The sequence below is a fragment of the Oncorhynchus nerka genome, linkage group LG28, assembly GCF_034236695.1.
Source record: "Oncorhynchus nerka isolate Pitt River linkage group LG28, Oner_Uvic_2.0, whole genome shotgun sequence".
NCBI classification, from domain to species: Eukaryota; Metazoa; Chordata; class Actinopteri; order Salmoniformes; family Salmonidae; genus Oncorhynchus; species Oncorhynchus nerka.
In genome coordinates, this window is record NC_088423.1 from 44,168,174 (window position 1) to 44,188,619 (window position 20,446).

The 20,446-nt window shown below is 43.2% G+C and overlaps 1 protein-coding gene across 5 annotated transcripts in view; it reads left to right on the top strand.

The window, feature by feature from the left end:
- The window catches only part of LOC115113263 (Golgi-specific brefeldin A-resistance guanine nucleotide exchange factor 1-like), a 128,518-nt gene that overhangs the window by 25,265 nt on the left and 82,807 nt on the right, over positions 1-20,446 (top strand). The gene's annotated exons all lie outside the window — the stretch shown is intronic.

Here is a 20,446-nt window from a genome sequence, read left to right on the forward strand (position 1 = left end):
ACGATATCACTGTTTGTTCGTCTTTTATCCAAGTGCCTCATTATGAACAAGACGGCGAAGGTAAATGTTACGCTAAGTTGTGCAAGTGTTCTTCTCTGCTCAAGGAGGGGAAGATGCTCAACACTTCAAGACACTGGTACCTCCTGAGTTCTTCTCACAACACTCAATTCAGTAAAAAATTGAATATACTCTGTGTTGGATTTCCTTGAATTTAAGAAGAGCATTCATCCCTTCACATTAGTTATGTTTCTTTGATGGGTTTTGGCTGTGACCATACTTAATATGTACTATTACTATCAAATATATTTCCTCTACAGGGCAATTTTCTCCTTGTACTCAGACATAAAAATGTTTTATACTTTAATTCTTAGTCCTCTTTATTCCGGGTTGGACATAATGCCACAACAATCTTCAACTGGAGTCTTAGGCCGCAGTTGGTGCCCTGTCCCATGTGACTCCTCTCTTCCAGCTCAGCCACCACTGTCCATTGTCACGTTCTTTGGCCTGCATCGCTTGTGCTTTCCCGTAGGTGTTCATCTGAGAGCAACTTTCTTTAGGCATCCTCAGCACGCGTTCGCTCCGTCCGATCCTGCTCATCTTGATATACTATGCTGGTGGAATAAACCTTGTCCAGAGGTATAGGCCTATGGAGTTTGGCAAACTATCCTTCGTGTTGGCAACAAACATTTCATGATGCCATTTTGCTTTGTCGCCAACATGATGCATATGAAAATGTTTAATCTCATACACTTTGCTGAGTAAAGGAGGTTGTTTCACATTACTAGGTTGGTTAGTCTAGTCCACTGCCTATTCTACTACAGTGACATCTGAGGTTTCTTGGCAGAATTAGAGGACATGACCTTCATTTTTTTTTTTTTCTAAGTCTTTACATTTTACTTTTCTCTTGTCTACTAAGTTATCCTAATGTAAATTCAAGTCTTGGCATCCTGAATCTTAATGGAGCAATGTTTTTTTTTGTGTATTTTAATTTAAACCCCTGTTTTACCAGGTCAATTGAGTAAGAACATGTTTACACTTTCAACAATCTGTTTTTTTACAAATATGTTGAGCGATGGATAAGACACAAAATGTTGTATGACGTCCTCTGTTCAAGGTGCTCTAGAAGGCCTACCAAGTATTGTATCTTCACAGGTGTGTTTGTAATTGAGTCTCATGGATAAGGTCAGCAGGTGGCAGCCATGCAAGTCTGTTCATGCACTGTGAGTGGTGTATGTGTGGCTTTACTCATCTCTCTTCATTAATTCATAAACGCAGCAAAAAAAGAAACACCCTTTTTTCAGGACCCTGTCTTTCAAAGATAATTCATAAAATCCAAATAACTTCACCAAACTTTATTGTAAAGGGTTTAAACACTGTTTCCCATGCTTGTTCCATGAGCCATAAATAATTAATGAACATTCACATGTGGAACGGTCGTTAAGACACTAACAGCTTACAGACGGTAGGCAATTAAAGTCAGTTATGAACTTAGGACACTAAAGAGGCCTTTCTACTGACTCTGAAAAACACAAAAAGAAAGATGCCCAGGGTCCCTGCTCATCTGCATGAACGTGTCTTAGGCATGCTGTAAGGAGGCATGAGGACTGCAGATGTGGCCAGGGCAATACATTGCAATATCTGTACTGTGAGATGCCTAAGACAGCGCTACAGGGAGACAGGACGGACAGCTGATCGTCCTCGGAGTGGCAGACCACATGTAACAACACCTGCACAGGATCGGTACATCCGAACATCACACCTGCGGGACAGGCACAGGATGGCAACAACAACTGCCCGAGTTACACCAGGAATACACAATCCCTCAGTGCTCAGACTGTCCGCTGAGAGAGGCTGGACTGAGGGCTTGTAGGCCTGTTGTATGGCAGGTCCTCACCAGACATCACTGGCAACAACGTCGCTTACGGGCACAAACCCACCGTCGCTGGACCAGACAGGACTGACAAAAAGTGCTCTTCACTGACGAGTTGCGGTTTTGTCTCACATGAGGTGATGGTCGGATTCGCGTTTATCATCGAAGGAATGAGCATTAAACCAAGGCCTGTACTCTGGAGCGGGATCAATTTGGAGGTGGAGGGCCCGCCATGGTCTGGGGTGGTGTGTCACAGCATCATCGGACTGAGCTTGTTGTCATTGCAAGCAATCTCAACGCTGTGCGTTACAGGGAAGACGACATCCTCTCATGTGGTACTCTTCCTGCAAGCTCATCCTAACATGACCCTCCAGCATGACAATGCCACCAGCCATACTGCTCGTTCTGTGCATGATTTCCTGCAAGACAGGAATGTCAGTGTTCTGCCATGGCCAGCGAAGAACCCGGATTTCAATCTCATTGAGCATGTTTGGGACGTGTTGGATGGGAGGGTGAGGGCTAGGGCCATTCCCCCCCAGAAATGTCAGAGAACCTGCAGGTGCCTTGGTGGAAGAGTGGGGTAACTGCTAAATGACTTAAATGTAATGTAAATGTAACATCTCAAATCTGATGCAGTCCATGAGGAGGAGATGCACTGCAGTACTTAATGCAGCTGGGGACCACACCAGATACTGACTGTTACTTTTGAACCCCCCCTTTGTTCAGGAACACATTATTCAATTTCTGTTAGTCACATGTCTGTGGAACTTGTTCAGTTTGTCTCAGTTGTTGAATCTTATGTTCATACAAATATTTACACATGTTAAGTTTGCTGAAAATAAACGCAGTTGACAGTGAGAGGACATTTCTTTTTTTGCTGAGTTTAGTTAGGAAAGTCACATCTTTGGTTCATAGTTTGGAAATACTTGACATAGAAAATACTTGGAATCTGGTTATTCTGGCTGTCCTGAGATCACTTGTCTAGAAGTGATTTAGTTTTCCCTACTCTAATTGACTTTTTAAGGCATGGGATGGCAAGTTGCGTTTAAAGTTATAAAAAAATGAACGTCAGCCAATTTGTATCTCTAGTAAACGTTTATGGTATCTCTAATGCCATATAGGGTTCGCATGCAACAACCCCACTAGATCCCCTGACCTCCACCCCCCCTGGCCCTCTATCACCGTCTGTTGTGATTGATCATTTGGAGTGGCTCTGTTGTGCGTTTTAATGGAGGGGTGCTAGCTGATGGTCACCGGGTGAGCTAACTCTGCGGTCAAGCCTTTGTGCTGTCATGCTTGTGCAATGGGATTCCTGGCAGCCCCATCCCCAGCCACAGTAGCAGCTAGTGGAGAGATGGAACACATGGACCCTGCAGCCATGGTCTCAGCCCCCTCCAGGCCTAGCGCATCCTCCAGGGAATGCCACTGCCTCGAGATGGACAGGCACGGCTGCGCCAGGGGCCTGGGAGGAATCTGCCACGCTTTTTCATCCCCCCCCAACCTCTCTCAGAACACCAAAGGCCTTGTTAGTAGTCCACAGCTAGCATTGGGGGAACAAGTGTTATATTATGTTTATCTACTTTGATTCTGAAGAGGTAACTGATGTATTCTCTTGGTTGCCAGTTAGTTTACAGAAGTAGTTTAGCTCAAGTTGCCTTTCTGGAATATTCTAATGGACACTTTTTTTGGTTATCCCATGTTGTGACTTCCATTTGAGTTTGAGTTTGAGCAGACTGACTTGATTATAGTTCTTTTTTTTTGGTACTCATGAGGTTTGATATGAAATTTGCAATGGGCAAACATTAGGGGGGTTAAAAGCTGTTATTGCCTCCCTTAACCCCCAATCTTGTGCATATTTGGCTCTCTGACATGGTATGTCCATGTCCTGGTGAGCGATGAAAGCCTAAATAAAAGCAGATCACATAACCAGGCCAAAGCCCAACTCTGTATTTGACAGACTGATCAATGTGTTTTTGTTTTGCGGCAACACAAACACAAGCGAAGTCCCCTGCCACCACACCCGCCCAACCAATATTTCTGTATGAATTCTTCCGGGTGGGCTGTAGTGGCCCAGCTGTCTGCTTAATGAAAGCCCAGTAATTCCATTCACACTGTGTATCTTAGCTCCTCTAACAACAAAAGCAACCAGTGAACAAAATGTGGATTAGTACTGAAAGGTTTCTCAGCCACTTTCTCCCCGTTGTTAAAGGTTCTGTTCTCCTAGCGTGATTGACAGGGCCATGTGCCATGGCACAATGCAGCTGGAAGTATATCATCTGCAATTTTAAGTTTGGTAAATATAGCAGGGAGTCTTGTCAAGCAGAGCTATAAATTGTTCTGGGAAAGGAAGTGTTGTCTCTCTTTCTGAAATTTCCCCCCCTACAACTTCTGGAAAGAGGGTTTCTCTTTATTTCAAACAGAGGACACTGTTATGGAGCCTGGACCAGTGGTTAAGCATATGCCATGCAAATCCCCTCTGCCACCCCACCTTACCACGTCACACTCTTCTCTTTTCCCCAGAGGAAGTAGGCCTTGTATCTCCTTGAGAAGGGATGTTTTTGATGCTTAATCTTCTATCACTAAGCTCATTAGACCCATATAATTGAGTGCTTTCTACAGATTTGCAATCTGCATCTACGGCTTTTAGATTTTAACTGCTTGTTTGCAAACAATGAAAGGGTAGACTTTCCCCCTTTTTGTTTAATATATATCATACAAACACTAATAAATCACACCATGACTTTTATGAGATATGGCTTTTTCTTTGCAACTCTACCTAGAAGGCCAGCATCCCAGAGTCGCCGCTTCACTGTTGACGTTGAGATTGGTGTTTTGCGGGTACTCTTTAATGAAGCTGCCAGTTGAGGCCTTGTGAGGCATCTGTTTCTCAAACTAGACACTCTAATGTACTTGTCCTCTTGCTCAGTTGTGCACCGGGGCCTCCCACTCTTTCTATTCTGGTTAGTTCCATTTTGCTCTGTTCTGTGACTGGAGAAGACCACAGCGTTGCACAAGATCTTACGTTTCTTGCCAATTTCTCGCATGGAATAGCCTTCATTTCTCAGAACAACAATAGACTGACGAGTTTCAGAAGAAAGGTCTTTGTTTCTGGTCATTTTGAGCCTGTAATCAAACCCACAAATGCTGATGCTCCAGTTACTCAACTAGTCTAAAGAAGACCAGTTTTATTGCTTCTTTAATGAGCACAGCAGTTTTCAGCTATGCTAACATAATTGCAAAATGGTTTTCTAATGCTCAATTACCCTTTTAAAATTATAAACTTGGATTAGTTAACACAACGTGCCATTGGAACACAGGAGTGATGGTTGCTGATAATGGACCTCTGTATGTAGATATTCCTTTAAAAAATCAGCTGTTTCCAGCTACAATAGTAATTTACAACATTAACAATGTCTACGCTGTATTTCTGATCAATTTGTTATTTTAATGGACAAAAAAATGTGCTTTTCTTTCAAAACAAGGACTTTTCTAAGTGACCTCAAACTTTTTAACGGTAGTGTATAAAAACGCAAATATTGCAGTTAGTCTACCAAAGGTCATTAGTACTACTGTAACAAAAATACAATTTTGTTGCTATTGGCTGTTTTTGGGTATGACATTTTCTAAGTTTCTTCAGCTGTCATTGTAGATCATATTTGCATGTTAAATTTGAATGTTCTATATTCACTCCAAAGCCTGGTTCGAAACCTTGTCTGCCTTATTGCCTCATGGTTTTCGAGTTATGGTTTGCCAGTGCTGTCCACTAGTCATTGAACATCTGGGTCAGTAAGTAGACCAGTGATGACAGGGATAACCATGTGGATATGTGTTGGGTAATCCCCGCACTACACTGGAATTACAAACAAGTAACTAATAGTGACAAATTGGCCCTGTGACAAATTTGGTAATGCCTATTACGTTGAGCTGTCCATATCTGCTCATTGAAGCCATAGGCAGTGGATGTTTTACAACATCCAAAAATGCAAAGCATTGTTTTGATGTGTAAATTCAATCAGAGCTCTCCCCTGACATTGGATGAGAAGTGATGTATTCTATAAATGATCTATGTTTAACATCAAACAGAGATCTGTCTCAATCCCCTGTTGAATAATTCTGTGGATTTTTATTAACGGTGATACATTGGTCGACTATACCTCTGAGAAGTAGGAAAGAAAAGAGCAGGGTGAACACAATTCATTCAGATATGTATTTTTTTGGTCTATCTTTTCTACCTTTTGTAATGCACAAGTCAGTCTCAGACACAGCTTTTTAAATCTTTAAATCTTTTTTTTCTCTTCCTCCCCTTTCCTTTACTGCGAAGGTCAGATTTGACAGGTCTGCAGAGAAAGCAGTCAGTCTAAATCCCCTCATTTTTATTCCTACAAATACAGGTTCTGAGATTCCAACACCCACAAGATTTAAAGCCAGAGCGGCCTTTGACTGACAGCTCTTTCTCTTTTTTCCAAACACTAACGAAATTCACAAGCACACCTCTAATTGACTGGAATCACCAGAAAGGCACCAGTGGTTGATATTAGGGGGCATGGCAGTGAAAGCGTAGAGTGAATGCCGTAGCCATGATTTGATCACTTGCAGACTGACCTTTTCAATAATTACCTCCTTGTCCCCTGAGCAAAGGACAATGCAGAGACAATTTTGGCAGGAGTGGCAAAATTAGGCAAGGGAGCACGTTTGAATCATGTTATTTTTGTCTAAAACACTTCATGTTCATGATGATTTCATCCCTTTAATGGTAATTGGGAAGTGGATGCTGAAGAAATTACATTTTTTGCGACAAAATTATTTTATAAAGTGTCTTAACAAGCTAAAATCAGTGTCTGCTTGTTATTTAAATTTTTTAAATAAAAATGTTCTTCCTAGTTTCTTTATTAAAGGATTAACGTTATTTATGTGTTACTTTATCTATGAAATGCCTACCACCCCATACGTGTACATCATTGTACAGTCTCGTCCATCAATAAGTAGAAACACACACACACTCGTAGTTCAAGGTCAAGTGTGTGTGCCGTCTTAGCTGCACAGCTGTGTTCAGGCAGCTGTGGCCGGGCCTCTGAGGGCTGTAGTCTGTGCACGTGGGAACTGACTGTGCCCTTTAGGCCCCCTGCGCTCCTCTGCCACCTGATATTCGCACATATATCATACCCAATTGAACCGCCAGAATGCAGTCGGCAAATGCCAAGTAAGAGCCATAATTCATATCGCTCAGTCACGTATACAAATATGTTTACTCATGAAGACATTTTACCCTGTGGAATAGCCACTGTGAGAACTTCATTACATGTCCCTGGTGTTTCCCCAGTACGCTGTGGGCTTGCCACTGAGATTATGATAAGCGAGGGTTACTACTCTTCTTGAGTATTGAAGACAACCATAATGCAATGCGATAAGATTGTGTGCTATTGAAATTCATTCTGTGAAGTTGCCTATATATTTGCTTATCCCCATCCCTTTAAAGCATGTGGATTCTCATTCACCACTGTGCTATAACGGGGACTTGTAGGTAGGGGGGACTTTTTACTCTTTGACTGTGAATGTCACAGAGAAACATTGTGTGGGCCCAGACCTGAAGGACAGCAGGTGTTTGACCCTGTCAGGAATTTACAACTGCTGTCCCTTAAGGAACAAGACTTATTTTCCATTGCGCCAAAAACTTGAGACCTGGGGGTTTCCGTTAGAGAGATGGTGTCCTGTCTGCTACTTCTCCCAACCTTTTCATTTATTCCTGTCCATGGGAAAGGTGGAACGCTTAGCACCCTCGTAGGATTAATGCCCCAGTCCGAATGGGGAAAGGGTTCAAACTTTTTTCTAGGAACAGTACTCAAGCTTTCATTATTGGGCGCTTGGGGAAGTTTAACAAGTTAACTGTCAAGCCAAAGGAATGGCAAAATGTTGGACACCTTTCACAATATGAATCTTCAGTACAGTACAAAAGTCATATGGGACATTTTATGTTTGGACACTGTATGCAAGGTAACTTTTTGACCAGCAGAGCAGTGGGTTTCGGTATGTGGGCCATTGTTGGTGCAGTAGGCCTTTGGTTCGTCGTTGTAAAAGCACCTATCAAATGCGCATGATTAATCGGGGTCCTATACCAAGACAGGCTGTCACCTAGTGCTGGTTAGTAGCTGTAAATCTGTCCAGTTAACTGTGCTTTAACCGGGAACTGACAGGCAGGGCTTAGGCCCGGTGTGAAGAGGCGATGCAACTGTTGTCCTGTTTCAGAGCCTCTCAACAATGTGCTGAGTGGATGGAGAGTCCCGGCAGAGGGCCATTAATCATATTGGCCTGGGACTGTGGGGGCAGGTAGCTTGGAGGATCCGGATGTTCTGGCAGGAACAGAGGGCAAAACGGGCTCAAAACAGCCCCTGTGAGCCCCAAAAGAGAGGGGGACAGGGGTACACAGTTTGGTTGAGCAAAAGAAGAGGATAGGCGTAGAGCATTGCTTCCTGAAAGTTTGCCTCGGAGCACTTGTTGATGACTTGTCCTGCCAAGTTCTCCAATGGTTCTTCAAAATAAGTCTCTAGGGATGTGAATAACAAATATTATAGTCACCGAATAGTCGACATCAATCGATAACTACCAATTTACTGTCAAACCTGTTTGGTGCGACTATTCAGATCCTATGTAGGTCATTGAAGGGCAAAGACAAGGAAATGTACTTCGATGCTCAGCTTTTATTTTGAGAGGTGCTGTGCAGAGTATGATAAGCAAACATGGCCGGCTAATTCCTTTTTGCCGTCTGCATTAATGATGGCCTGACACACACGTGCTCCGGTTAGAAATACATTTTTAACAAGATATATGATATTCACCCTCTGCTGTTTCTAACCACTACAGGCATTATGTCTGAGAGACAAATAGAATGACATAACAGTCGATGATACTCCGGTAAAGATAACAACATTGATATGTTTCGGGGGGGGGTATAGGCTACAGACAAAGTCTAAGCAAACCTACAGGGTCCTCTATCCTCCAGGTTTACCGATGGCCCACAGAGTCTATAGGGGATCAGTTGAGTTCAGGTCTAGGCCCGCCTAATGTACGTTGTCAGTTGTGAACCAATGCTGAGGATTTAGTATTTTCCAGTCTGCTGCCTGGATTGTGCTTTAATGTTCTGTTAAGCATAATCTTATGAGGTGGTAATTGGCCCGTTGTGGGGCAGATCTCGAGCAGCACCTCCCCTCTGCCTCTGTTCAGCCTGGAGTTGATAGGCTTTATGTTCAATTATGCTTTAAGGACTCCACACTGGGAACTGAGAATATGAATAAAGCAGTGGGTATTAAGCTGGGGTTTGGGACATTTTCAACACCTGCTTCCTGCGCCCGTCCCCACTGGAGGTCTGGTCTAAAAACAACCTGGGTCCGCATGTGGTGCCACTTTGATGAGGCGAACAATATTTAGCAGATTGACTATGACCCGGTATTGAAAATGGAGGTGCCAAGTATTTGCTTTCAATGTTTATGTGAACGCGTCGCTATTTATAGCCTGACACGAGGCTGAAACCGTTTTAGAGGAGGCCCCGAATTGTGTTTGCGTGGCAGCGGTTTATGTTCTGTGTATTGTTGGCACCTCACAGACAGCATTTTTTTCACCTTTTAATTAGTCATTCTGTAGCAGATCACTTTCCAGCTTGATGTGATTTGCATTTCTGTTCTGTGTCTGGAATGTCCTTTTAGTTCATCACAGTCCCAATAGATCTCGGGTGCCTTGGTAAAACAGGGGATCTGGGCTCTAGTGTTGACTGTTTCTGATGTATAGATTCAAATGATATAGGGCTATATAGTACATCTATTCAATCTTCCAGGTGAATATTTACCCCCATGCAAATGCTTTGGATTATACCAGCTAGATCTTTAGGTCATTTGGTTTAGCCTCCAGCTTTCTCCAGCAAAAATAACATTGATAGAAGTTGAGTATCTCTTGTCTGCTTTCTTTTCCTCCAAAATGGCCTTCGATTGAACCACGTCTCTCTAAGTTGTGTACATTGTTAACACGTAGGGAGAACAACAGAAAAGTACCTTGTGGTTATCAGGTCATGCCAAAATGGTTAACCGTCTGAAAAAACATAAGGCTAAGCATGTTGATGCCAGGGGCTGTAGTTAGGGGCTGGCTGGTCTTTTATCAGGGATTCTGTTATGTGGACAGTACATATTTCATAGTCCCTATTAGTGTTTCCTTCTGATGGAGTTGGTCTGCTATAGGGCATGCCTGTTTTGTAAAACCTTTGTCACAGTCTCAGCATGGAAAAATATTGTAGGGGCTCAACCCCGAACACCTTCGACAGACTATCATTTCATGTAGGAAGATATGTTGAGTATAATATGTGAAATATTTCATTCAATTGATGACTGGTGGACACCAAAGTTGCTTACAGGAAGGGTAGGGTACGTTGGAAAGTCAGAAATAAAGCAGTGGACCACTGATTCACTGTCTGTAACATTAGTGGCCAGGATAATCTCCGCAGCAGGGGAGCAAAGCTGGAGAACTCAAACTGCACACCTGACTAGCTGTGGAAGTTGCCCTGCTATTGTGGGTTGGTGGAATGGGATTTTTTATATATTTTTTTGGAAAAATAAGGGCCGATATTAGTATTGTGAGGAGGCACTGTCTTGCTTGTGTGGCGCTCACTTCTTAAGCCATGGGCGTCCCAGTACGAGTACCATACTACCTTGATGGACTGTGTTAATAAACCTCCCTACAGACCCACACACACATTCACGCGCACACACACATGCAGTCTCACCACACACAGCTGCTTGTTATTTCATGCCCCATAAGGGCCCTGTGACCAAGAACATTCTAAAACGCATATCCAATTAGGTAAGCATTGCTGTGTGCATCAGCTTCCAACTGTGATTCTCACACACACATTGATACATAGAATTCCCCACAAAATGTCTACATTTCTTCCCAATCCCTGAATTCTATTGTAATAATTTAAAGTACAATTTTTATTGAAAAGAATGGGAACACTCGGTAAGTTCCTGTATTGATGCTTTTGGAACACCTAGTACAGTTCCCAGAAGAGACAACAATTTTATGATTATTTTTGTAATTTTCCCCCACCCATTTTCTCCCCAACTTCGTGATTACGAACTTGTCTCATCGCTACAACTCCCCAACGGGCTCGGGAGAGGCGTAGGTCAAGTCATGCGTCCTACGAAATATGACCCGCCAAACCGCGCTTCTTAACACCTGCCCGCTTAATCCGGAAGCCAGCCACACCAATGTGTCAGAGGAAACACTGTTCAACTAGCGACCTGAAGTCAGGCGCCCGTCCCGCCACTAGGAGTTGCTAGAGCGCGATGAGCAAAGTAAAGCCCCTTAGACTGCTGCACCACTCGAGAGACCCCTGATGACTATTTTTCTGTATCTTGCTGCTGAGTTTTTTTGGCTCAGAACAGGGCAGCACGTCTGCCCTTAAATGTATATGGAGAGCTATCATTAATAATATGCATGTTCATCTCTCATGGCTCAAAGTGGGAGTGAGATTGACTTCATCACTACTTCTTTTTGTAAGAAGTGTTGACATGCTGAATGCACCGATGTGTTTGTTTAAACTACTAGCATACAACTCAGACACCCATGTATACCCCACAAGACATGTCATCAGAGGTCTCTTCACAATCCCCAAGTCAAGAGCAGACTATGGGAGGCGCACAGTAGTACATAGTCAAGGCTACATGGGACTCTATTCCACATCCGGTAACTAATGCAAGCAGTAGAATCCGATAAATACACCTTATCGAACAGCGGGAACTGTGAAGAGACCACACACACAGGCTCAGATACACATAAGACAAGAACCTTACATACATGTAGACATGGATTTTGTATTGTAGATACAGTACCTTCGTAAGGATTCAGACCCCTTAACTCTTTCCACATTTTGTTACGTTACAGCCTTATTCTAAAATGGATTTTTTTAAATGTCCTCAATCCACACACAATACCCCATAATGACAAAGCAAAAACAGGTTTTTAGAAATGTTTGCTAATTTATTAAAATAAAAAACTGAAGGGGCCTCCCTGAGTGGCGGAGCGGTCTAAGGCACTGCAGCGCAGTGTTTTAGGTGTCACTACAGACCTGGGTTCGATCCAAGGCTGTGTCGCAACCGGCCATGACCGAGAGTCCCATAGGGGGGCGCACAATTGCCCCAGCATTGTTCAGGTTAAGGGAGGATTTGGCTGGGAGAGCAACGAATGCTCATTGCATTCTAGTGACTCCTTGTGGTGGGCCGGGCGCCTGCGGGTGTTTCCTCCGACAAGTTGGTGTAGCTGGCTTCCTGGTTAAGCGGGCGGGTGTTAAGAAGAGCGGTTAGGCAGGTCATGTTTCGGAAGACGCATGACTCGAACTTCACCTCTCCCGAGCCCCCGATTGCTCAGTTTGGCCGTGCGGCAAGCTCTAGGAAGAATATTGGTGGTTCCAAACTGCCTCCATTTAATAAAAATGGAGGCCTCTATGTTCTTGGGGACCTTCAATGCTGCAGAAATGTTTTGGTACCCTTCCCCAAATCTGTGCCTCAACATAATCTTGTCTCAGAGCTCTACAGACAATTACTTGGACCTCATGGCTTGGTTTTTTGCTCTGACGTGCACTGTCAACTGTGGGACCTTATACAGACAGATGTGTACCTTTCCAAATCATGTCCAGTCAATTGAAATTACCACAGGTGGACTCCAATCAAGTTGTAGAAACATCTCAAGGATGATCAATGGAAACAGGATGCACCTGAGCTCAATTTTGAGTACTGTAAGTACTGACTACTTACAGTACAAGTGAAACATTTGGACACACCTACTCATTTATTTATTTATTTATTTAACCTTTATTTAACTAGGCAAGTCAGTTAATATCAAATTCTTATTTACAATGACGGCCTACCCCGGATGATGCTGGGCCAATTGTGCGCCGCCTTCATTGTTTATTTCTTAACATTTTGTATGTTGTAGAATAATAGTGAAGAAATCAAAACTATGAAATAACACATGGAATCATATAGTAACTGAAAAAGTGTTAAACAAATCATAATATATTTGATATTTTTGAAAGTAGCCACCCTTTGCCTTGATGACAGCTTTGCACACTCTTGGCATTCTCTCAAACAACTTTACCTGGAATGCTTTTCCAACAGTCTTGAAGGAGTTCCCACATATGCTGAGCACTTGTTGGCTGCTTTTCCTTCACATTGCGGTTCAACTCATCCCAAACCATTTCAATTGGGTTGAGTTTGGGGGATTGTGGAGGCCAGGTCATCTGATGCAGCACTCCATCATTCTCCTTCTTGGAAAAAAATAGACACAGCCTGGAGGTGTATTTTGGGTCATTGTCCTGATGATAGTCCCACTAAGTGCAAACCAGATGGAATGGTGTATCGCTGCGGTAGCCATGCTGGTTAAGTGTGTCTTGAATTCCAAATAAATCACAATGTCACCAGCAAAGCACCATCACACCACCTCCCATGCTTCATGGTGGGAACCACACATGCAGAGATCATCTGTTCACCTACTCTGCAACTCAAAAGACACGGCGATTGGAACCAAAAATCTCAAATTTGAGAAAGGACAGATTTCCACCAGTCTAATGTCCATTGCTCGTGTTTCTTGGCCCAAGCAAGTCTTCTCCTTAGTGGTGTCCTTTTAGTGGTGGTTTCCTTGCAGCAATTCGACCATGAAGGCCTGATTCACGCAGTCTCCTCTGAACAGTGGATGTTGAGATGTCTTACTTGAACTCTGTGAAGCATTTATTTGGGCTGCAATCTGAGGTGCAGTTAACTCTAATGAACTTGTCCTCTGCAGCAGAGGTAACTCTGGGTCTTCCTTTCCTGTGGTGGTCCTCATTAGAGCCAGTTTCATCATAGTGCTTGATGGTTTTTGCTACTGCACCTGAAGAAACTTTTCCGGATTGACTGACCTTCATGTCTTAAAGTAATGGATTGTCGTTTCTCTTTGCTTATTTGCAGTTCTTGCCATAATATGGACTTGGTCTTTTACGAAATAGAGCTATTTTCTGTATACCACCCCTACGTTGTCACATCTTATTGGCTTAAATGTATTAAGAAGGAAATCAATTCCACAAATTAACTTTTTATAAGGCACACCTGTTAATTGAAATTAATTCCAGGTGACTACCTCATGAAGCTGGTTGAGAGAATGCGACTATTGTGCAAAGCTGTCAAGGCTAAGGGTGGCTATGTTGATGTCTTCTCTGTTATTCTACAGTGTAGAACATAGTCAAAATGAAGAATCCCTGGAATGATTAGTGTCAACTTTTGACTGGTACTCTATACTAAGGCATTTGTGAAAATTTGATTGCAATATAGAGTGGGAAAGCGGCTGTGCGTTTCGACAATTAATAGTCACTGCCGTAAATAAAACATCTGTTTTGTCCAGGTCTAGAGTCTACACAGACCATTGCACTATAGCCAATCAGCGCAACAGCAGACCTTTATACAAACAAGCCATTTGCCACACGGGCCTGGCATCTTTCACTTTGAACTGGACTGTGTGTTTACAGGCAGTAGCAACAGCGTGACTTAAGATCATTAGAACGCATTTGCCAAAAGCCACAAAATACACCTGAATGGATTTCTGCTAATATGTAAATACCACGTGAGTCCTCTTACATTCGGGAGCCGTACAGTCCTATTAACCAAACAACCATGAGAAGGTTGACTCTCTCTCTGTTATGCACATAAACAACAACAAGATCAACAACTAATGCTAGCCAGAGCAAGATGAGCTAAAATCTCATGAAGGAACATTAGATAAACACACTAACTTTTTCAGCTAGTTTGTTCAAATTGCACTGATAAATGATGGGGAATTGTAGCCGCCTCATCCTTCTTCTGCTTGCCTGCCAATTCATGCTTGTCCCAACCTAGCCAATGCATGCTTGTCCCAAACCTAGCACCCAAGCTAACTGTCTAAAGTTGGCTAGCTTGCTAGCTAACTACCTCCAGACACAAATGAGAACACTTCACTCTGAAAATGTTACTTGCTGTAGCAGAGCTTTTTAGTCTGTTAACATGTCTAACATATACATATATGTATGAATATATTTATTTGTATTTGGCCTGGTGAAGCGGTTTAATGCGCTGATTGAGTAGAAGCTGATCATTTATTTATTTTTTACTCTGCTGGTCTCGGGAAGAAATTACCAGTCCTCACTGTCCGAGACCTAGTCAAGACTGAGTACCAATGTATCAAAGACCGAGACACTCAATATGTGGTCTCGAGTACCACGACACTGATGAGTACAAATACAAACATTTTGACAACGTGTGTGTTTGTGATGGGGGAGGTTAAAATCATCACCTTGTTCATTGAACATGCTAAGCAGATTCTCGATTACAACTTTCTTTTGTTCATCCATAGTTGTCATCCCCCTTCCTGTTTTGTCACTGGCAAAATGCAATACTTTCCAATTGCACACCCGGAATTTTAAAAAGACAGCCTATTTTGGGGTCACAGCTGGGTTTTGAGGAGTGTGCGCAGTAAAGGTCACATGGGTCAAGATAGTCTTGTCGTGGGATGACTGGGGGAATGGCTGAGAGGTGGTGGGGAGGGGTGGAACAGGCGTGGGACGATTAAACAACTGCCAGTGTTTCAGGGATCATAAATATTGAATTGAAAAGAGGTGACGTGCGGTGAGCGTTTAAAAAAAAAAAACCTGTTGACGCATCCTTCTTAAATAGAATGGGGATCAGTGCCTCCGATTACAAAAGCCGTCCTGCAGACGGGAGGGAGCCGGCCGGGCCGAGCGGCCCACACAGCTGACAAGGAGACCTGCTAAGAACCTGGGATAACAAGGAGGTGTTGATTGGTCTGAAAGCAAAATAGACCTGCCGAAATACTGCCAGTCTACCCCTCCCTCTCTCTGGCTCCCTTTTTTATCGACATGGCTCTTCTCTGGCTGACGGATGTGACTGTGACATGGACATAAGGGACAAGGTGGTCCTGGTTCTTTCATGTCTTGGACAAAGCTTCACCTTGATGACAGAGCCCCCCCCTTCACTGCTCATCTCCTTCATAAATGGCTTTTGAACTGCGGTGAAGTTTGAGACATTTTAAAGTTACCGATGAGGCGAGTTTTGCTTAGGAAACTGGACTTCCCCGATTTTGTAAAATGTTTATCGTTTTGCCTCTTAAAACACTCACGAAGGTGTTGATGCTGTAGTGAAAAGAAGCGTGAGGTAAATATATCCAGATTTGTCAGTTGTAGTCTAATCCCTGTGTGAGAGGGGTGGGTGGCTCCAGCTCTCTGTAGCCCCTCTTCAGTCAGAGTAGGACCTCTATGTACAAGGCAGACTTCAGCCATCTCAGCTATGCACATAAGCCCATGTTGGTTTTAAATTTGAAAAATTCCTGATAAACTGGCAGTAGTGCAGTAGGTTATGAGTGGTGAAATGCCGTCCCTGAATTAACGACCTGGGAACACTTGCAGAGTAGTGTTGTCTTTTTTTGGAGAAGGGGTGTGGGTGAGAAGAGACGGGGGGGTTGGTGGTGCTCTGTATCTCAGACAACGAGGTCAGGGGGAACTGAACTTGTGAACCAGTGGGGAGCACTGTTAATGTTGAGTCAAGTATTGGTCAAACTTATCCAGGGCTCAATGCACAGATTCCTCTGAACCAATATTTTAGGAAGGTGTTCCTAATGTTTGGTATACCCAGTGTATATGGTACATATAAGGAGAGATCTTGAAATATAGGGTTTGTTTTCTCAAGGCTCTCGGATCACCCATAAGTTTGTCTGCCCCCCATGTCTGTATATTTCACATTTTCTCTTCATTGCATTATTTTATATGGTCATATGGTTAAGCGGCTTGGGCAATCATATAGTAGTTTTACAGATTTTGGGATAAATAGACATTTGTTTGTGACAATGTTATGTGGTCATTCAAACAGTCTTTACTCTGGTGGGGTACTTGAATTAATTTCAAGAACAGTGTTGATGTATTTTTATTGGCATTATCATCAGCCGTTTTTATGTCAAACATTTACGCCATTGTTCATCCTTGAGCACTAATGTACAGCTGCATAGTAGATGATTCAACCGGTTCAGTGGTCTCAATATGCTGGGCCGGCGAAGGGGGATCATCTCTAGGGACAATGACGTTGTGACCGGCACTTTCATAGTTCGTTTTGATAACTAAATTATTCTTAACCAGTCCTTTATCAAGAGAGTTGGGAGTGACTCATCGGGCGAATGTTGTATCAGGCGCTGTCAGGGCAGGAGAGTAGAAATGGATGTAGGGCACCTCTAGCCAATGACCCATTGCAGTTGTGTACACAGAGATGCCCCACCTCTTGTCAACCTGTCAGACCGTCTGACACACACGACACACGCATCCATTTTCTTTAAAGGTGACAAAAGGGATTGCCAATTGTTTTTCTGTTTATCAGAGGTGACATGGCCAATGGCGCAAGGGGGCGAGGAGGCCCTGTGTTGCCATAGCTAAATATACATCCCTGACAGCTCCATAATGGGTTCCAGGAAGTTCAGTCGAAAATAAAAACAAAGCAACATTTCTAGCTGATTGGTTTTGAAAGGCCGTTTTTCCTTGTTGAATGGGAAAAATGTGGACTTCAGCATTCCATAGCAGTGATGCCAGTCTGATCGGATAGGCGCAGCCTTGCGTGTGCAGAACGACCAGGGTGCGTTTCTGCACTGCAGAAAACGCACTTCATGGGAAAGACAATTTGGCCGTTGTGAAAATAGATGATATTGTTCAACACCAAGCTTTATTTTGTCCCAGACTATTTATTCGCCAAATATTGGTCGGGGTTTAAATGCTTTTAACCTGATATAGCCTACTTTGGAAAATGTTGATGTAAAAGAACTCGCAATTTCTCACTTATTTCTACAGTTGGACAAGTGGAAGAGTGTAAAAGATTGTGGGGAGCTGCATTTAGTGGTTTGGAGCTAATCCCTGTAAAGCTTGTAATGTAAGCAACATTGTCTGTGTTTGCACTGTGATCCAAATGATGAGTTAAACTATGTTTCCAACTCAATCTGCAAGAAGATACTCTTAAAAACCTGTTTTTTTCCCTTGCCTAGTAGAAAACAACCAACAATTATGTTTTTGACTAAAGCATGTTTTCCAGATCAAGGCATTTTGTGGTATAAAACATATGGAGAGAAAAAAATAAATACTTGAAACTATTTTCATAAACTTGAAGGCTTGGTCGATTCCATTTGACCATGTTGAATGTTTTGATACACTAGGCTCTGACTTGGTCAGTATTTAGAGTATTATGGATGAAAGCAAGTGCCTTGTAATGAATTCACTCAAGCGGTACTGAGGCTGACAAGGCAGAAGGTAAGCGAGGCAAGAAGAGACCACAAGTCGTATGGATGGAAGTAGTTCTCCGTTAGATCTACATAAAAATATTTGCTCCTCAACTTTCTCATGTGAGAGCAGCCTCAATTGTTTACAAACACCTAGCCCGCCGTCGCTTACAGAGCAGAATTTTGTCATGAATTCATAAAGATAATGCACTAGCTGGATCCTATCCCATTTGCTCAGCTGTTCGATATTACCCCACAGTATCTTGGAGGAGCCACTTAACACGGCATGGTTTAAAATTACTGCTCTCCTGGCAAACGGCCTCTGTATTAAACTCAAACACCACTTTTGTAAGTTGTTTGTATTCCTTTTTTTCCTTTGCCTCTCCGGTTTGGGTAAATGATGTGCTGAGAGATGTTTTATGACAAACAGCAAGCCCCAGGGAAGTGCACTTTATACATCACTAGAAGGGCCTGCCATGTGAACTGCGATAGTGGCTCAGTTTTTTTTGCTCTACAGCCCCACTGCACAAATGCTGAGGGAAACTTGAAGGATTGCATTTCCTGGTATCTGTAGAGAAGACTGGAGAGTTAAGTTTCTCTATCCTGCTGACACCCCACCTACAGAGGAAGGAGGAGCATAGATCCTAGAACCATGCCAATAGCCTCGCTGCAGGATGGTGTCCATAAAGCTTGCCCTCTCGGGCCTTGGCCCAGCCCCTGGCCTCTCCGTTTACCGAAAGCTGGTTACAGTATCGTAGACATTTGGACCCATGGGGGAGTCATTTATGACAGTTGTCGCCTTTAGTCCGCTAAGCCAGCCAGGGCATCTCCAGTCACTGAGCGGGGTATTTCAGAGCCCCAGTGGGGATAAACCCGATAGGCTTTGTTTCCCCCCGCTATGGAGCCCATGTGGCATCACTGGACAGAAATGTCCCTCCGCCCCCAAGCCTCTGTTGTATAAAGTCACCATGCGTTGCCATGGAGAGGACTGCCGCACGTGGAGGCTACGTTACACTTTGGACGGGACGCAACGTACATGCATTTTGTTATGAAATCGAATGTGAACATTCTTGGTTTGATGTACGTTATGGTGTAAGAAAAACTCCTTGTCATATTGTTGGATTATATTAATTAAGTCAACACTGTTTAAAACAAATCTGTTTTAGTACACACTTTTGGGAGTTTTTTCCAGCTGTACATTGTTAACTCCACCCTTGGAGTAATCTGCTCTACTTATTAATGTGCGCCGCAGACTGGTTAAACTGTATACTAGCCGAGTGAGAGTGTATTGGCTAGGCTGCTAACTGCAGATGGAAAGAGGCAGCATGTGGAAGCTCTCATTAATGTGCTTTTGCTGTGTTTTGGAGCTGACTGGCTGGGGCGCGGTGGTTCGTTGTCCCCTCGACCCACCCACCTCCAGCCCACGGTAAACTAAAAGTGCCAAGATTAGTATTAATCCCTCTTAATGCTGCGGCTCATAATATAGTTACTAGGTGACTTGAGACTAATCCGTTCCAACCTAACTGCTACGATTTATTGAACACATGGAGGATTTGCTGTCAATGCTGGGCGGGTATCAAGAACGCATCATGTCTAAATACAGTGGTATCAGATGGTTAATACTGATGAAGCCGGGGCTGATTGGTACATTCAAATGAGGGCCTTGCTCAGAGTAGGAGGCAGGGATGAGAGGATGACTGGCCTTTCCACTGAATGTTTTTCCTGGCGGTTGTCTATTACTCCTCGATCACACAGCGTTTTGGTACACCAGAACTACATTCATTTCCAATTGAACGCTGTGTTTGTCTTGCAGTATTGTTTTGCAGAGGCAGTTTCAGTGAGTCCTGTGTGGTGCATGCGTTGGATTTATCCAACATACAAAATCAAATTGTATGTGTAGAATGCTTAATGGGAATGGTAGCAGATGGTGAATGTTTTTCTGCCCACATATCCAGATGATGCTGCATAACATATTGCGCAACGGTGCAATCAAGGCATTATTCCGCACAGTCTTACCTGCCGCTCAAACTGGTCATTGATTTATAATAGAGGTGAAACCATTTGAATCTTTGGTCAGACTGGTAGATGTTTCATTGATAAATCAATGCCCACACTAGAGCCTTTTCAAAAGTTTTAATTTAAAAAAATGAACTATTTCTCTGTGCGCAACACCTTGCATATATTTTCCTGGAGAGAGGTGACATCTTTAAACGAACTGAAGTGAATGAGAATCAACAGCACTAGATCCTTTACCTTCTAAAATGA